Below are 20056 nucleotides of genomic sequence, written 5' to 3'. Positions count from 1 at the left end.
GTTTATGTATCCTGTATTTTAATTGTGTAGAGATGAAGGAGTAAAGGGTTTAATGATTTGCGTGTTACCTGACTGCGTCGAGAACAGTTAAGTTACACATAATCTCTCTAACGTCCCAAAATACTTTTTGGGCATTAGTGATGTTGAAATACATGAAGCTTATACTCAGTGGCTGATTGTTCAAAAATGGGCAAATTTTTTTTCTAAAAAAATGTCCTAAAAGACATGCTCAAAGTTGAAGGGTATAAGGGCCAGTTTTGGACATTTAGGGGTTTATTTACTAAAGCTGGAGAATTCAAAATTAGGATCACATCTACATTGAAACCAATCAGCTTCTACCATCAGCTTGTTCAATTAAGCCTTGGTAAATAAACTCCTTACTGTATTCTTGCAGTTTAAAAAAAAAAAAAAATTTAGATAAAGCAGTAGATTGGTGTATTGGGCTGAAGATGTTTGATCTGGATTGGATCTCTATTCAAGTGGATTAGTTTACTCATCTATTATTATAGCTATATTGCTAAAAAAAAAAAAAAAATACAAGATTTTAGTATCACTTTTGCAATAGGAAACAATAAGAAAAGAAAAATAAAAAATTAAAAGGAAAATGTAAAAATACTTACCTTTCTACTTGGCTTGAGCAACTTTTGGCTGCTCAGGGTGGCCCAGCGCCACCCTGAGCTTTAAGAAAGCCTTCCTTGCTTTAAGAAAGCCTTTTTGAAGCCATAGTTAAGGAAACCTAACTTTTAAATGTAATCTTTTTTTTCTTTCACTTTGCATTTATTTATTGGAAGGGGGGGTGATTGGGCTACAAAAATCTATTCTATTTTAAGGAATATATGAAAAAGCAATTGATAATCTCCAATTTTACATTACACATACTCAGCTGATTGTGTATGTCATTCTTATTTTTTCTCCAAATCCTGTAAGTGTTTGTGAACTCTAGATCTATTTTGCAATTTGGCATAATGTGTATTAAGCCAATAATGTTTGGGTAAATCTATTGCAATTTCTTACCTTAAGAACTTGCCAGTAACACCTATTAATTTTACAGGCTGACAATGCTAAGCTGCTGTCTTGATAGTTCCTTTGCTTGGTCTTTGGGCTGCCTATCTGATAGACCTGATAGGAAGCCCAATGGCCAACTGAAGAAGTGCATACAAGAAGTGAGAGCCAGTGACTTAAGCTGGCCATATATTGAACGAAGTTTGGATGGTTCAGTCCAGGGGCGAACTGACAACTCATGGGTTCCCCGGGCGATAGGGGATCATGGGGCCCGTGTCCTTGCCCACACTCAAAGCACACCCAAAAAAGCCTATAAAAGGTACCAGGGGCATTTCATGGGGCCCCCTACTGACCCAGGGCCCTCAGGCAGTGCCCGAGTGCTTGAATAGTCAGTCCGCCCCTTGTTCAGACACATTTTAAACCATGTTTGGCCTTGCCTGTTTGACAGAAGTCGATCAGGCTTGTTGGTAATATTTTCTTGATCAGTCGACTGAAGCCACTGATCAGTGTATTCTGACAGGGGAGAGTCTCGATTTCAGCATACCATGTCCCAGCGGGGAGGATTTCTCTATCCACCTTGCTTGTGTGTATGGAGGAATCCATTTGTTTTTGTTTTGTTTTTTTCATCTGACCCACTGACTGAACAAAAAAAAATGGCCAGCTTAAATGTTGTCAGCCTTGAACAGGAAGTGCTGGCAGCTGGAGGTTACTGGCAAGAGTTTATTATTTTCTTCATTTTTATATGTTTAGAGACTCTAAAACCTATAACAGAAGGCAATATTACAAATGTACTGCTGTGTCCATTTGTAAGCCATACAGCATAAAAAAATTTGTAAGGAGCTTAGACAACTCAGGTCTTCCAGAACATTTGAGAATGGATAATTAGTATGAAAAATAGCTGAGATAGAGCTTGACTGGCATTTAAATGTAAAATTCAAATGTGAACCACTTATATTCCCTCTACATTTAAAGCTAAATTCCTGGCAAACAACTAAATACACAGGTGAAATACATATATGAAAGCTGTTTTATCTGCCAAAATAATTTGTATTTCTGTCCATCCATTCCTAAGGTTTATGCAGCTTTGCCACACAGCATTGTCCTGTCAGTGGAGGTGACTTGACGTTTCTCTGCTGCAGTTTCCCATTTATATACCTGTGCCCCCCACTCCCAACCTATGACTAGACAGTAAATGCAATACACTTACGAGCTCATCTCTCTGTTACTCTTCTCTTTTCTCTGTTTATCATGCTCACTGCACTGTAGTATTTGTGATTGACTGCTTGTGTTGCTTTTGTCTCCCCCTCTCTGAGTTTTGCTATCCAGGACCACTGCACTTTCCTCACACTGTCACAGCATGAGGAGAGAAGAGAGCCAGTAATCAGCAAGTGTATTTACACATCAGCGGACGTCAGTGCAGCCCTAAGGGACATCAGTTCCGCCCCAACAGTGTCCATCAGTGCAGTTCCAAAAGTGTCCATCAGTGCAGTCCCAACAGTGTCCATCAGTGCTGCCAGACAATGTCCCATGGTGCTGCCAGTCAGTGTCCATCAGTGCCACCAGTCAGTGTCCATCAGTGCCACCAGTCAGTGGCCATCAGTGCCGCCAGTCATTGTCCATCAGTGCCACCAGTGTCCATCACTGCCACCAGCCAGTGACCATCAGTGCCACCAGTCAGTGTCTATCAGTGTCTCCTCATCAGTGCCCATCAGTGCAGCCTTATCAGTTCCACCTCCTCAGTACCCACCAGTGCAGCCTATCAGTGCCCATCAGTGCAGCCTCATGTAAAATGTTTTAATTTTTGGTTTCCAAGAGAAAACAAATTCAAAATTTGGTATTTTTTCATTTGTTTAGCAAAAAGTAAAAAACCCCAGTGGTGATTAAATACCACCAAAATATAGCTCTACGTCTCAAAAAATGCAAAAAATTTAATTTGGATACAGTGTTGAATGACTGGGCTATTGTCATTCAAAGTGCAACAGCACTGAAAGCTGAAAATTGGCTTGAGCAGGAAGGGGGTGAAAGTGCCCGGTAGGCAAGTGGATACATTTAAGAAAGTAGTAATGAATATAGAGCTACATTAGCTTGTGTATTGTATATCCACATAGACTTTCTATGATCAGGGTTTCATCTTATAATTTTGCAAGTAGTTCTATCACTAACACAAAAAGTGGAGGCAATTATGGTCACCTCTACCTTTAACCCCTTTTTTGATTGAGTTAAAACCTATTTAATTTGGGTATAGCTAGCAATAGTTAGTTGATTGACTTGTAGCTTCTCCATGCCAATTTTTCAGTTCCAGCTGGAAGGGAAGAGGTGGCTTGCAGATGTTATGAAATGTCTTCAACAAGCCAGAGCAAGTTCAGCTGGATGTGAGTAAATGCTACTTTCTTTTCCATGAACTTTACCATGAACTGGATAAATTAGAACTTTCAAAAACATATTTCACTTGGGCGATTTCAGAAAGATATGACAGACGTGTGACATACAAGATGAGATTCACTTTGAGGTTTCTAATTGAAGACAGCATAAGGGTAAATAAGGGTAAATATAATTGCATCAAGACTAAAATAATAATTTTTCTTCTTGAGATTTGTGCTGTTGTAGAAACATGTAGCCACTGTATAAGACCTGTGAGCAGGGGCAGACTGACAACTCATGGGGCCCCCCGGGCAATAGGGGATCATGGGGCCCCTGTGTCCTTGCCCAAACTCAAAAAAGCCTATGAAAAAGGTACCAGGGGCATCTCATGGGGCCCCCTACTGACCCCGGGCCCTCGGGCAATGCCCGAGTTTCCAAATGGTCAGTCCGCCCCTGCCTGTGAGTTCAGACTTTAAATTTATCTCAATAAAATGATCCAATGATTGGTACATTTAGGGCTAGGCAACAAGTTACTTTAATGCCACCCTCTCCTAGAGCATATACCTAACTTCCTTTGCTTCTCCCTCCACTCCAGTCACATGTTCCTCTATATTCGTATTTGTCTTTGTCCTAGGCAGGTGAACAAAGTTACAGAGGAGCAATCTATATTCTTCTGTGAGGGGGGCGCATGCGCGGCCGGCTCTGATGGTGGACGTGCTTTGAAAGCAGCGCCGTCCACCTGCCAGAATCTGAGCGGCTCACACCGGCCCTGGGACTCCACACAGGCTCCGCTGCCCTTATATAAGGTTCCCGCACCTCCTCAGCTATGCCACGGAGGAAAAAAACCTCCGATCAGCCCGGGAAACTGACCAAATTCTTCCCGGCCGTCGGGCCGAGAATTCAAGATGGCGCCCGTGGCTGTAAGCAGGGAGATATCAGCAGCGCCCAGCAGGAGGACTACATTTCCCAGCAACAAGATCCCAGGCTGCAGCACTCGCTCTACCCCGGGGACCCTGGTGAGTTGTCACCCCCACTGTCCCCTACATCACTCAACCCAGCTAAATCCAGGCCACTGTTAGATCAGGACCCCAGTACAGTATTTCAGGCCTCAAATCCTCCATCACAACCATCTTACACAGCCATGCCTGACATAGACGCATTCCCTGCGTCTGACCTACCTTTGACGGAGTTATGCATGAAAAGCATGCTCACATCTTTGCGTCAATCTTTACACAATGATATTTTTACGTCTCTCAATCAGCTATCAACTATAGTACAACAACAGGAACACAGCATAAGCCACATTGAAAATAGCATGGGAGACATAATCACGGCGCACAACAACTTGATTGACGCACGTGCAGATCACTCAACCGATATTGAGCAAATCAACCAAAAACTAGCCGACTTGGAAGACAGATCACGCCGCAACAACATTAAGTTCAGAGGGATTCCTGAATCTGTCGCCAACGACGACTTACTACCATACATACAGCAATACATCAAAATTCTCCTTCCATCACTCTCTGACATAGAGATCGCAATTGACCGTGCGCACCGCCTACCAAAACCCTCCTTTTTACCAGCATCCATCCCTAGAGATGTATTAGCTCGCATTCATTTCTACCATGTAAAAGACAAAATTATGTCGGCGGCCCAAAATCCACCGCCACTCCCGCCATCACATACAAATCTCCGCTTATATGCTGATCTATCTAAAGCTACCCTCCTCAACAGAAAAAGAATGGTATCCATCACCAAGGCCCTCAGAAACCACGGCATAGCCTACCAATGGGGGTTCCCCACCAAATTAACGGTGCGGCAACATGGTAGGATCTTTACTATCAAATCACTGGAGGCAGGCCTGGATTTACTAAAAACCTGGAATATCCTCCCTGCGGAATCACAGGAACCTGCGCATAGCTCTATGGAGGCAACATAGTCTTTACAAGACATATTTTCTACTGAAACATGCTCACATTCTCTCCCAGGAGCCATTCCTTAATTCAATATCTCTGGCGTTCGGCCTAGACCCACTGAAGTTCGTACTACGTGTTTACAATTGGCTTGACCCCCCCTGGTGGTCAAGTCCATTCGAATCCCCCAGTTTTGAAGTAGCAATGTTGGCTACTCAACATATTTGCATTTTTCGCAAATATTTTTTTATTGTTCTCTATATCCTCACCCTTCTCTCACCTTGGCACCACTGGACACCCACTCAAGACCCAAGTGTTAATTACCTCGACACATCATGGAATACTCCCCTCAACGCTCTGATTGAGCTACAATCCTATCACCCCCACATGAATACCTATTTTCTTGAAAAATACAGAATCATACGCTTCTCTCAAATACCACACCAGTTTATGGAAAATCTTGAAACCATGCTTACCAATGATTAATCTTACATCATTAAAGGTACGAGGCCTAAACTCACCATATAAAAGATCACTACTATCTAAAGAAGCACGGAAGTCGCGAGCGAACATACTCTTCATACAGGAAACACACTTCGCTACCCAAAAGACACCCAAGTTATACCTTCATCGTTTTTCTCAGCTATTCATGGCAACTAACCCCAAAAAGAAAAATGGAGTGATTACGGCCATTAACGACTCTCTTTCATTCCGTATCCTATCACAGACGGCTGACCCACAAGGACGCTACCACATACTAGTGTGCAACATAAACGACAAGACCCACACTTTAGTGAATGTATATGGCCCGAACTGCAAACAGTTACGTTTCTACCGTAAACTCTACAAAGTCATTTCTCCACTTAAACAAGGGAAACTCATCATCGGTGGTGATTTCAACATTGTGGGTAACCCGGACATAGACTCGTCTTCCACCTCGAAATCCACGAAATCTACTCTTAACCAATTCCTTCATGACAACGACCTATATGACATCTGGAGATGTCAACACGGCTCTGAAAGAGACTATACTTACTACTCTCCCCCACATCTCTCATACTCATGAATAGACTTGTTTATAACGGACAAATGGACATTACAACATGTGACGTCATCCAAAATAGGGACTATAACCTGGTCAGACCATGCTCCAATCCAAATATCACTAGACGACGATCAAAATGTAGCGCTCCCACCTATCTGGAGACTTAACTCCTCACTCCTAACATCACCGGAGAATCAGAAACATATTCAAGAAGCCCACAAACTCTTTTTTGATACCAATACCACCCCTGATATATCCATCACCACACTTTGGCCGGCTTACAAGGCCTACATGAGAGGTATCCTCATACAGTTGTGGCCAAAATTATTCAACCCCCAATGCTGTAAAGGGGTTTAGGGACTATAGTGTACATTTGGAATTGTATTCAGAATCAAATCCTACAAGGACGTTGTAACTACCCAAATGCAACTAAAATGACATCAATTGTTTATGTAATACAGTAGTAAATGGTTCTTATGTGGTTTCTTCATTGCCACAATTATTCAACCCCTTAAAGACTACCACTCTGAAGAACAGAGGTTCATACAGGTGCTTTCCATCAGGTATTGAAAACACCTGTGGATGTCACCGAGCAGCAATCAAGCATAATAAGCACCAATTAGGCAGCTTTAAAATGACTGTGATACTCAGCTCCTTCTAGACATTTACTGGTGTGGTTACAAACATGGTGAAGGCAAGAGAATGGTCCAGGAAGACAAGAGAAGAGGTGATTTCTCTTCACAGGAAGGGCAATGGCTATAAGAAGATTGCAAAGATGTTAAACATACCAAGAGACACCTTAGGAAGCATCATTCGCAAATTCAAGGCAAAGGGCACTGTTGAAACGCTACCTGGTCGTGGCAGAAAGAAGATGCTGACTTCGACTGCTGTGCGCTACCTGAAGCGTAGAGTGGAGAGAAGTCCCCGTGTGACTGCTGAGGAACTGAGAAAAGATTTGTCAGATGTGGGTACAGAAGTTTCAGCCCAGACAATAAGACGCACACTGCGTAATGAAGGCCTCCGTGCCAGAACTCCCAGGCGTACCCCCTTGCTGTCTCCAAAGAATAAGAAGAGTCGACTGCAGTATGCCAAAAGCCATGTGGACAAACCACAAAAGTTGTGGGATAGTGTTCTGTGGACTGATGAAACAAAATTAGAACTGTTTGGGCCCATGGATCAACGCTATGTTTGGAGGAGGAAGAACAAGGCCTATGATGAAAAGAACACCTTGCCTACTGTGAAGCATGGTGGAGGGTCAATCATGCTTTGGGGCTGTTTTGCTTCTGCAGGTACAGGGAAGCTTCAGCGTGTGCAAGGTACCATGAATTCTCTTCAGTACCAGGAGATATTGGATGGAAACGTGATGCAGTCCGTCACACACCTGAGGCTTGGGAGACGTTGGACCTTTCAACAGGACAATGATCCCAAGCATACCTCCAAGTCCACTAGAGCATGGTTGCAGAGGAAAGGCTGGAACATTTTGGAGTGGCCATCGCAGTCACCAGACTTAAATCCGATTGAGAACCTCTGGTGGGACTTAAAGAAAGCAGTTGCAGTGCGCAAGCCTAAGAATGTGACTGAACTGGAGGCCTTTGCCCATGAAGAATGGGCGAAGATACCCGTAGATCGCTGCAAGACACTTGTGTCAAGCTATGCTTCACGTTTAAAAGCTGTTATAACTGTAAAAGGATGCTGTACTAAGTACTAAGATTGAATGTCACTTGGGGGTTGAATAAAACTGATAATGCTGTGAGCACAGAAAAGACATTTGTGGTTATTTCATTATAACTGTTATGTTATATTTGTCTGACCTACAAGTGCCTCTTTAATGTAAATGTAAGCAAGATGACTGAATGATCAAAAGCAATGTCAAACTGGCCAAAACACTCAATTTCAGTGGGGGTTGAATAATTTTGGCCACAACTGTACAATTAAACTCCCGCATTAAGAGACAACGATCCCAACAAGTTGACCAACTCATGACCTCCATTCGCTTAAATGAACAACTCAATAAACAACATCCAAATCCCTCCACAACCGCGACACTAAACTCAGACAGAAATAAATTACGCACCATTTTACTGCACACGTACGACGCCAATCTGCAAAAATTGAAAGCCAAATTCTATGCACTGGGTAACAAAGCAAACTCGCTCCTTAGCAAGATCATTAAACAAAAACGACTTAAAACCAAAATACCCACAATCTGACATCCTACTTCACACGTCACCCTGACAAACCCACAAGATATAGCCAACGCTTTCGCGGCTTACTATCAGACACTATATAACTTAAAAGATGACACTAATACGACCCAACCAACAACACAATCAATGGAACAATTTCTGCATAACACTAATCTCCCACGCATTACCCCATCTCAACTTGAATCTATATCCGTACCGATTTCTCCTGCTGAGATTGGGAAAATCATACGCACCCTTCCTTTAAACAAATCACCAGGGAATGATGGCTTCACTAATGAATATTACAAAACATTTGCCCCCAACCTTAATTCGTACCTATCTGTTCTATACAACCATGTCGCCTCCTGTGGGGAATTCCCCCAAGACATGCTACATCCAATAATTACTACCATCCCGAAACCCGGTAAAGACCCTCAACTAGTACAAAATTACAGACCAATCTCGCTTCTTAACACGGATATAAAAATATACGCTAAAATAATCGCCCTCAGACTACTCCCTTACCTACGGACTCTAATTCACCCAGACCAAGTGGGATTTATTCCTGGTAGACAGGCGCCTGACGCCACTAGACGTATTATATCCCTAATACACCATCTTGAATTAGATACCCAACCTTTGCTTTTACTATCGCTTGATGCTGAAAAAGCATTTGACCGAATCCATTGGCAGTTTATGTCACATACGCTCCAAAAATTTGGAATATCTGATTGGATGTTATCAGCTATTCTGTCCCTGTACTCTAAACCTTTAGCCAGAGTTCTAACCAATGGCACACTATCTCAACCCTTCTACATTTCCAACGGAACTAGGCAAGGCTGCCCACTATCCCCTATAATTTTTGCCCTACTCATTGAACCACTAGCAACCAACCTTAGAAACGACCCTAATTTCACGGGAATCAAATTGCTAAAATCCGAACACAAGATCAGCCTATTTGCAGATGACATTATCCTAATGGTCACTAATCCATACAACTCCCTCAATTCGATACGAACACACATTCAAAATTATGCATCCGTATCTTACTACAAACTCAATGAGCCTAAATCATCTATATTGAACTTACACACACCTGAGATCACTCAAAGCCTACTCTCTAAACACTTCCCTTTTACTTGGGAAAAACTTAGCATCCCGTATTTGGGAATTAAACTTACTGCAAGGACAAACCAACTCTATACTACTAACTTTAAACCACTACTTGAATCTATTCCGCAAGAGATTAAAGGACTATGCACCACTACTCTCTCGACATTAGGCAAAATGGCGACAGTTAAAATGTGTATACTACCCAAGATACTCTACATATTTCGTACACTCCCTATCCCAGCACCCCACACTTTCTTCACAAAACTCCAGCCAATATTGAACAAATTCCTTTGGAACTCGAAAAAGCCCAGATGTGCCACAAACCTTCTAATCCGTCCACCCTCCAGAGGCGGAGCGGGTCTCCCACATGTGAAATCATATTACCTTGCCTCTCTACTTGATCAGCTCTTCTTCTGGAGACAGCCCACAATAAGTAAAACCTGGTCTCTTATGGAAACCTCCCTGTTCCTACCACACACCGCGTCAGACTTATTATTTGTACCCCGCGGAGCACACCCTACAAATCCACACAACCACCCTTGCATACAAGCTTCCCTAGCAGCTTGGTATGACTTTATTGCCCATAACCAATTACGCAACAACAACCTTCAAATTCCCACTCCGCTTTTGTCCCTACACTTCCTCTCACCTCATTTAAACCTAACTTTATGGATAAACTATGGAATACATCATATACAAGACCTATACACTAAAAATAAATTAGATTCCTTTCAGACTATTCGAGGAAAATACCAAATCCCGGCTACTGAACATTTCACTTATACACGTATAGCCCATACCCTGTACAAGGTGAATGTGCCACTCAACATAAAAATCCCAGCAACTGCACAACAATTCTTCCAAAGAACAACTTATCCAAAAAAAGGTATATCAACTTTTTACACAGCTCTAGTTGAAGCACAATTTACCACATACACATCATCCCTAGCGAACTGGGAAAAAATAATCCCCCAGCCAATATCTCCCAGCATGTGGGAGAAAACTTTCACCATCACTTTCAAGGCTTCAAAGTGCAGCTTACATTGGGAAACATACTTGAAAATACTTCATCAATGGTACTTAACCCCCGTTAAACTGTCCTTATTCTACCCTCAACATTCCCAAACTTGCTGGAGACATTGTGGTGAAACAGGCTCACTTCTCCATTTATTGTGGGCATGTAAATCCCTCACCTCCTACTGGAACCAAGTTTTCCAGATAATCTCCTCCATCACAAAGACACCAATAATTCCAAACCCAGCTCTAGCGCTCCTCCATATTGGCATAGACAAAATACCACTATCTTCACGCATCATCACCGTACACATCTTGTCAGCTGCAAAGCTCAATATCACCAGGCTGTGGCGATCCATCACCACTCCCTCTTTACCCCGACTACTAACTGACCTTAACTTCCTATGCGAGATGGAGAGAAGAACAGCCCTCCATAATTCCTCGTATCATAAATTTCAGACTCACTGGACTCGATGGTTACATAACCCCAATTGCTCAATAAAATGATTTTATAACATCAGCATTACACGATTCTGATAACTTAGGTGCCCCAACCTCCCCCTTTCCCCCCTTCTCCCCTTCTAATCCCCCCATATATATATCTACCAAAGTTTTAGCAAGGTTCACAAAATTAGAGCATACCTCTAATGTAACTAAGACGAGATTTTACAATTTACCCCGGCCAACTGGCGGGGTACCTCCACTCCATCCTCTCCTATCCATACAATGTTTGTATTAATTGTGAACAATTTATACCGTTGTTCTCTGTTACGTTGTATGTTTCTAAAATTTCTCAATAAAAAATACTTAAATAAAAAAGATATTTAACATATATTCTTCTGTGAGTCTAAAAATCTGCCAGTTTTGGATTTTAGGTGAAAATAGGAGTGAATATGACTTGCAAAATGTTTCTAATAAAGCCAGGATGTCAGTCAGTCAGTATGATATATCAGAGTAAATGAGCGCAAACATACAATTTTCTGATTGGTCAAACAGGAAACCGCGTATTAACTTCTCTGCAGTTGCACCAAAAATAGGTAAAAATGATAATCTGTCAATCTGAGTGTTTTCAACAGCTCCAAATAATATAAACATATATTTAGCTAGATTGGAGATCTTCTTCAGTAAGTTGCTATTAATATGGTTTTGATACAAACATATTTGCCCTTGTGTTGCCTTTCTTTAGAAACTTCAAAGTGAATCTCATCTCTTACATCACACATATGCCATGTATCTTTCTGAATTTATCCAAATGATATAAGGCAACTGAATAAATCCTGAATAGAGTAAAGTCATTTCATGTCACTGATCTCCACTTTTAATCCAATTATTTGATGCAGCAGCTGTCCATCTCCCTTATAAATTTCACATTCAGCTTTTTATTCATTGTAATACAGTGAAGCCAGAACCTGTTTTCATTTTCTCCTCTACTCAGTGCCTGGAAAAAAAACCATTCCAATAGCCAATTGCTATGAAAATTATAAAGCTGTAATTATATTAGAAATTACTATTATATTCCTCCATATAGGGAGCATTTAAATATAATTATACAGCTGTATAAAGAACATAGAACCATTGTGCTGCAATCTATACAAACCAAACTGATGGCACAGCACGAAAAGAAATATTTGAAAGTACCAACAGAGAATGCAGGTATTGTAAAGATTTCAAAGTAATCAAAGTGTGTAGCACTTTGTGACTGTAGACCAGGATACAAATTACATGTTTTAAACCTGAAGATGCTATGCTTTTCAAACAGAAGGAAACATTTATTTTGGTAGACTTTGGAACAAAATAGTCCTGAATAGAAAAATAGGTCCTGGCAGAAATGCGTTACTCAGTTTTAAAGTTAGATAGTAGCTAGATCTTCTTATGTTCTTTATCTGTTCTAGAAATGTTGTCAACGTTTGGTCAGATGTCAAAATTCAACGGAAAATTTGGCTGACAATAGCACGTTTTGCTTTTATTGTATTTTTTAAATCCTTCCTCAGTATGTAAAGTCTCACCTATCTCTGCCAAAGGGGTGGGGGAGAACAGATCGCTACAATACTAATTGAGAAAACTAAGCTCAGGATGTAATTGTCCTAATATAGCCACAGTCTTTTTTTTTCTGTATGATACATATAGTGTAAAAGACAGTTCCATTGATCTTGTAAGAAGTAAATACATATAACTGCCACTTCAGGTAATGGATTTTGTGGCTAGTGATAAGGCTGGCTGAATGACAAACAGAATGCACATGAAAAGGTCAATAGTTTATTTTAATAGGTCACTTCAACCAAAGTTGTTATATAAATTCAGCAGAAGGAATCAAGTGTATGAAAGTATATGTAAACCCAATCATTCAAATTTCATACAAGCTGTAAACATGACAATGTGACTACAAATAAAGATAATAGTATAAACCTCCTGCGCTATGAAGTAGAAAATAAATAAAATAAATAACAAATGGCTGCTAACTCTCATATGGATCCTCCCAACTCTCTAAGATGTCCCATCTTAGAGAGTTGGGAGGATCCATATAAGAGTTGCCTATATTACGGGTACGTACATCTGAAGGGAATCTGAAGGTGATCTGAGATGTTAAATGCATTATATTGAAGTGGCCTTTACTACTGCTTGGAAGGATACCACAAAGGGGAATCTGTTCGTGGAGCACCCAGTTGTGATCCCAAAAGCGGTTTGGCCCATTGGCTCACGGTAAGGAGGTGAGGAGGCAATTCAGCCATTTTTTAGATTTATCACCAGTGGCTGTAATGCACATCCATTGCACCACCTGCATGTTTTGTAAGAATTAGTGAAACACTTGGAATATATGCACATCATTTTGGACTTTTATATTTGATTTTTTAGTATTTTTAGGATTATTTTTAGGCAATATTTTGGGATTATTCTTGAGAGTTATTCAGTGGGGGAGGGTGTTGTGTTTTTCAGGCATTGTGTGATTTTTTTTGTGCACAATTTTTGGAGTTCTTTTTATATATTTTTGTCACTGAGCATAAGTCACTTTATATAAGAGGATTATCCCCCAGTGCAGGGATTCACTTGTATGTGGCACATGTTTGGTTTGCTTTTTAGGCTGTGTTCAGCGCTGATCTCCATTAGGGATTTGGGTATTGGATAGCACTTTGTGTGTGTTTACCACATTGGGTCCAATTAGGACCACATTTTTTATTTTTACAAGCTTTCAGGTCACTATAAGATCCCAGAGGTTATCAGGTCACTATATATTTATGTATCACTATTTATGTTTTTTTATGAATCACCATTTATGATTTTTATTGCTATTTATAATATTTGATTATTATTCATTTATTTATATATATATATATATATATATATATATGATATATATGAGCGCTACACCACTTCATATATGTTTAATGTAACTCCAAAATTAATTTTTATTATGTTTAGTTTTGCAGCTCTAATTAAAAAAATACCGGTGGCAGTGTCCTGCCAGGAAAGTCCTTGTTCATTTATTTACGGTTATAAGGTGAGAATGCTCTATCCTTGTCTCCCAGTTGTTCTCCTGCATTGTCACCCTGTCACTGCTGGAGACCAAAAGTGGTTATGTCAATGCATATTGCACAGACGTGGTCCAGTGCTGTCACTATACCTATTGAAACCTGCCCAGAAAAATGCCATGTAGAGTGGAGTGTGAGCATTACACATGTAGAATGTGTTTATCAATATGTCTTTATAACTGAATACGTACAGCGAGGGGCGGACTGACCATTTGGAAACTTGGGCACTGCCCGAGGGCCCAGGGTCAGTAGGGGGCCCCATGAGATGCCCCTGGTACCTTTTTCATAGGCTTTTTTGAGGTTGGGCAAGGACACAGGGGCCCCATGATCCCCTATTGTCCGGGGGGCCCCATGAGTTGTCAGTCTGCCCCTGCGTACAGCAAAAACTAAGGGGATTATGCTTCAAGAAGCTTTAAAAATAAACATGTTGTAGCAGGAACAGCAATATACATTGATAAAGCTTCTCCTCTATAGCTCACATCTGAGTGTTTCATTCAGCCTTAGGGGAAAGGGAGAGCAGCTGGGCCATCATTGTTTGCTGTCCTGTATAATGTACAAGCATTACTCTGGTATTGACTTAGTTAAAGGAAAGTTATCATGAGACAAATTTGTGGGCTGTCATGGCTGATCTACTTTTGGAAATGCAATACTTGGCTGTCTCTGACTCTAATACTTTCTAACTCATTGACCTGCAAGAAACATACACTAAGCGATGCCAAAAATTCAGTGACTCCGAAGATACAGGAGCCGATACCATAGCATGGCTGCCAGGCAACTATCATTCTCATAGGGAGATAAACAATTGCAGACTCCAGACTTCCTGCACCACAAGCGTTAAATATATTGAGTATAATGCTGGAGCCTGTTGGGTTGAGGTATACTGTAAGTGATACGCTTTATCCCTGCATCCCTGGATAAAAGGCGCATTTAACTATTGCAATGTGGGGGGCTACTGCAAGGGAATATTTTGGCCCATTCAGCTTTAATAATGTTCAGTTGTATTTGCTGCTGTAAAGTTAATATATTTGTGTGCAAACCAGAAAGAATGTTAAAGTGGTTGTAAAGCCTTAGTGTTTTTTTAACTTAATGCATTCTATGCATTAAGGTAAAAAATCTTCTGTGCTGCACGTTCCCCCTCACCCCCCTTCTACTTAACTGACAGAATCCAGAGATGTGCATGAGAGCAGCAGCTCTCCTGACTCTGTCTCACCTCACTGCACAGATTGATAACAGCAGGACGCATTGGTTCCTGCTGCTGTCAATCAAAATCTGTGACAAGGGAGTGGGGGTGGGACCAAAACGCCCTGTCTGTGTCAATGAACACAGACAAAACGGCTAAGGAGGAAGTCTGCACAAGTGCCCCCATAGGAAGAGGCTGCCTATGGAGGCACCTGCTGAAGAGGAGGAGCCAGGAGCGCCAGTGGGGGACCCCAGAAGAAGAAGATTGGGACTGCTCTGTGCAAAACCATTGCACAGGGAAGGTATGTATGACATGTTTGTTATTTTGAACAAAGAAAAGTGAACCTTTAATGTTTCTTTAAGATTAGTTGTCCATTAATATATTATCCTGCTAGTATATGCAGTTGCAGTATTTAGTTGTTGGAAAGGTCAGTAAATGTCTGAAAACTTGTGATATAATGGAAGAGGTCAAGCACCTAGAAGCAATCAATTAATTTGTAATATAGTGTATTCAATTGGCATGCATAGGTTATGCTAATGAATTCTTCAGTATTGAGTATAACAATGATCTTTTGAACTAATGCACAGAAAATGAAGCTATACAATGTCTTGTATCGAATTCCAATCAAGCTTTAAACATGCATGAAGGCTTTTGCAACTCTTCTTTGCCATATAAATATTTCTCTGAAACACAGAAACATAAGTCATTTCCTGTATTTTTTTGGGTGATGGATCAATAAAAGGTCTTTGTATATGAGAAGCAAGGCCTCTATTGCAGCAGTGCTCCATCAGCAAATGTTAGAGATAATCATTTCAGGTCTTGCTTGTTCTGGAAATCTTACACTCTCTACTTAACTTGATAACGCTCCAGCTGGGAATACGATTTGTGTACAGCACGACCTCTGGACCACTGCGGATGTGCAGGTTGATGATGAATAAAATATCAAGCAAGAGAGAGCAAGACAGGCAGAAAGCTCCAGCCCCCGTATTAGACCACACAGATATTACACCAATAAATGTTTCAGTAACAGGTGAGATTTAGTCTCATGTAATACCAACAACATAAAAAGCCAGCAGGATCCTCAGCTGTACAAAGAGAGCAATGTGAAAACAGATTATGCTATAAAGCTTTGCTCTACAAGGTCTGTTTCACAAGACTGACTTTACATTGCTCGGCTGGACAGCTTATTTGCAGGAAAGATGGCCAGTGTTAGTGGACATGTTGCATGCGTGAGGTCTTTATAGCTTCTGTAAAGCAATCAGTTCTGCCACATCTTTTTCGCTATTACAAGAAATTTCTATGGAAATAATACATTGGACTATGTTAAGTACAGATCATTATTGGCAAATATCCCAAACAAATATAACACTAAAATGTGTATATAATGATACCCATTTAGATGTTTAAAAGAAATAACTAGGCACTGAAGCAAATGAAACCATTTGGAAATATTTTAACAGTGGCATTGGATGCAATTCATCAATCAAAGTCACTATCGGTGGCACATATTATCTGGGTAAAGCAACTGTTTCTCGGAGAAAAACAGTATTGTTTATAGCCTCACCCTCCATGACTGCCACAGCAGTCACAGAGGCTAAACACAATACAAACTTTCATTCAATGTGGCAAAAGTTAAACCCAATGTGATTCTGCGCTTGGATAAAAAATATAAACCTAAACAGCTAGCATAGGTGTAAAATACTAAACCACAGTAAACATAATAGATAACGTACAGCACTAAAAAATAATTCAAAGTAGTGACAGTCCACTGTGATCAAATAAATGTCCACATCAAGAAATGTCCATGATAATGGGTATGTTTCACACAATCAAAGAAGAAGAAAAAGACCCACTTTTCCAACAGGACTGAAGAGAGAGTAACACTGTAGGTTACTTCTGGTGACCACAGGTGAGTGAAACCTTACCGGAACCATTGGGCTTTCAATTTACTGAAAAGTCAAAAGCACATAAAGGGATCAATCCCATAACATATTCATGCTGTATGGCAGTACTCCAATCTTATGGCTCCACTGTACCTTCTCTCTCCATCAGTAGTGGTATGTAAAAATACATAAAAGCCAAACATGCAGTATGTTCCAAAAAAACAAATTTATTAAAAACGTATTACACTTACAATGGGTAGATATCAAAACATTACAGAGCTGCAGCATTCCCAATGCATAACAAGTTGGTCGCTCAGCGTGGTGATGTCAGGCTCCAGCCAACGTGTTTCGTCATAGGATTGCCGTTGTCAGGGGCAATCCCTTTATGCACTTTTAGCATTTCATTAAATTTGAAAGCCCAATGGTTCCAGTAAGGGTTCACTCATCTGTGGTCACCACAAGTAACCTAGAGTGTCACTCTCTCTTCAGTCCTGTTGGAAAAGTGGGTCTTTCTCTTCTTCTTTGATTGTTTGAAACACACCCCTTATCATGAACATTTATTGATGTGGACATTTATTTGATCAAAGTGGACTGTCACTACTTTGAAAGATTTTTTAGTGATGCACTTTATCTATAATGTGACAAAAGTTACAAATATAAATCAAACTGGGATTGCACACTGGTAATGTTAACTACAAGAAAATGAATAAAATCTCAGCTTTAGCTCAGTCCCCTCTCATTGACCTTGCCCCTCTAACATACCTCACCTAGATAGGGCTTAATCGCATATCACCCACATAGGAAATCTTTGAATAAAGTGGCTGTAAACCCTTACATACAGCCAGTAAAGTGATTGCTCTTAGGTGATACACAGAGATGAAAAAAAAAAATCATCCAACATACGTTGTACCTGTTTATCTGAAGTTTTCTCTTCTCTACATCTTTTCAAAGTTCAGAATTTACAAAGCCTGTCTGAGCTTCCAGAAAACAGGTGGCAGGGAGCTGAAATTACATACTGCAGAGCTGAGTGAGGAGAAATCTGAGTGCTGATTGGAGGGAAGGGACATAACTCCCCTTTCACACAGCACACAGTAACAGAGCTGAATCTGTCAATCACAGGCTATGTGCTGGAGCTCCCTCCCGTGTCACCTTTTTTCTCTTGATGTCAGGAAACTTGTCAGAAGTGATTCATGCTGATAGCAAATGAAAGAAGCAGCAGACAGAAATGACACTTAGTGCTCTTAACTGAGACAAGTACACGCTACAGAGGGGTATGCTTTGTTCATATTTCATGTCTGAGGGTTACAACCACTTTAAGCCCTGTCCAGGTGAAACCCATCAGAGGGGCAGGGCGGCCAATGGGAAGGGGACTAAGCTGAAGCCGGGATACATATTCATGTTCTTATGGTTAACATTTCCAGTGTATGGTCCCAGTTTGTTTAATTTATGCATGCATCGAATGGAACGAGCTGTTGGAGAGAACTGAGACCTGGAGCAGTAGAAGCTGATGGAAGATGTTCACAGCAGCATTGGAGCAGTACAGTTCAATATTATCAAATAGGTACAAGAAGATATTTGGTTGAGGATGAAATAGGTTGGCTGTGATCAGCCAATAAAGGGGAATAACTTTTTCACTTTACTTGTGTTCAATGGTAATACATTGTAAAATAAAAGATTAAAGAGATATGTAAAATTTACTGCATTCAGGTCTATGACATTAAAACATTCTAAGGTTTTACAGGAAAAAATTTTCTATCACAAATTACAGGAAAGATTATGTGTTAGTCTTATAATCTATATGATTTAATATTTCCTTAAAGTTAGTGCTACACTATGAAGTAGTGTATTTTTTTTGGGATCCTCTTTAACATTATGGTAAAGATCATTTTTCATAGACCAAAGGCAATACATTTTTAGAACATTCAGTGTCTACCGCAAAATAATAGCCTGTTTCCCTTTAACCTATAGCAGGATCATATTTTACAGTTCAAAAGGACAAGAAATGTTTAATTTATCAGTACAGAAGAAAAACTCATCCATATATATGTTGGATAGTTGTAGTCCATGTGCGGAAGAGTTGTAGTAGCATACACATGCATGTAATAGCCAGAGATACTTAGTTTACAAATAATTCACTGTTAAATCTGAACTCTGAAAAGCTGTTGTACAGGCTCCCCGCTTGTACTGAAATTGCTTACTCTGCTTTTACTGCATACTTTGAGCTTCCCACAGTGTGTTTTAGAAGATGCAGGAAGCAGATAGAGACCTTTTCATTTATGAAATGGAGGACATCCAACATTATCAAGCTCTTTCTTTCTCAAACCCACAGCTACTAACCTGGCCCTTTTGATCCAGAATTTCCGTTCTTTTAGTCATGAAGGCTCATCATCACACGTTACATTACTTTTGAAAGGATAACTGAGGCAGGCTACTGTGATGTTTTTTTCTAACTAGGGATAGCACTCTGTGGGCCCCTCTTACAAGCCATGCATTGCATTAAGAAACACAGAGACACAGTGGTGATGTCACTTGGTCTCAAAAGTGAATTCTGATGTACCTACTGTACCTCACAGAGAGACTTGTGTTGCTTACTTTTGTTCAGAATTTATAACAAGCACTATGTTGCATAGTGATTGTTATAGTTGAAATATTGTGTATTAATGATTTATGCAAATTACTGATACATGCACTTTACCTTACCACTTGCCTACCAGGCACTTCACCCCCTTCCTGCCCAGGCCAATTTTCAGCTTTCAGCGCTGTTGCACATTGAATGGCAATTGCCCGGTCATGCAACATTGTATGCAAATGACATTTTTATAATTTTTT

General features: G+C 40.5%; 1 protein-coding gene across 1 annotated transcript in view; it reads right to left on the bottom strand.

Moving 5' to 3' along the window:
• EPHA10 (EPH receptor A10) overlaps positions 1 to 20056 on the bottom strand; it is an 861867-nt gene that overhangs the window by 10297 nt on the left and 831514 nt on the right. The window lies entirely within an intron of this gene.

The sequence above is a fragment of the Staurois parvus genome, unplaced genomic scaffold, assembly GCF_062004578.1.
Source record: "Staurois parvus isolate SC_StPar_1 unplaced genomic scaffold, SC_StPar_1.0 ptg000454l, whole genome shotgun sequence".
Lineage (NCBI taxonomy): Eukaryota > Metazoa > Chordata > Amphibia > Anura > Ranidae > Staurois > Staurois parvus.
This window is presented reverse-complemented; position numbering and strand designations above follow the sequence as displayed.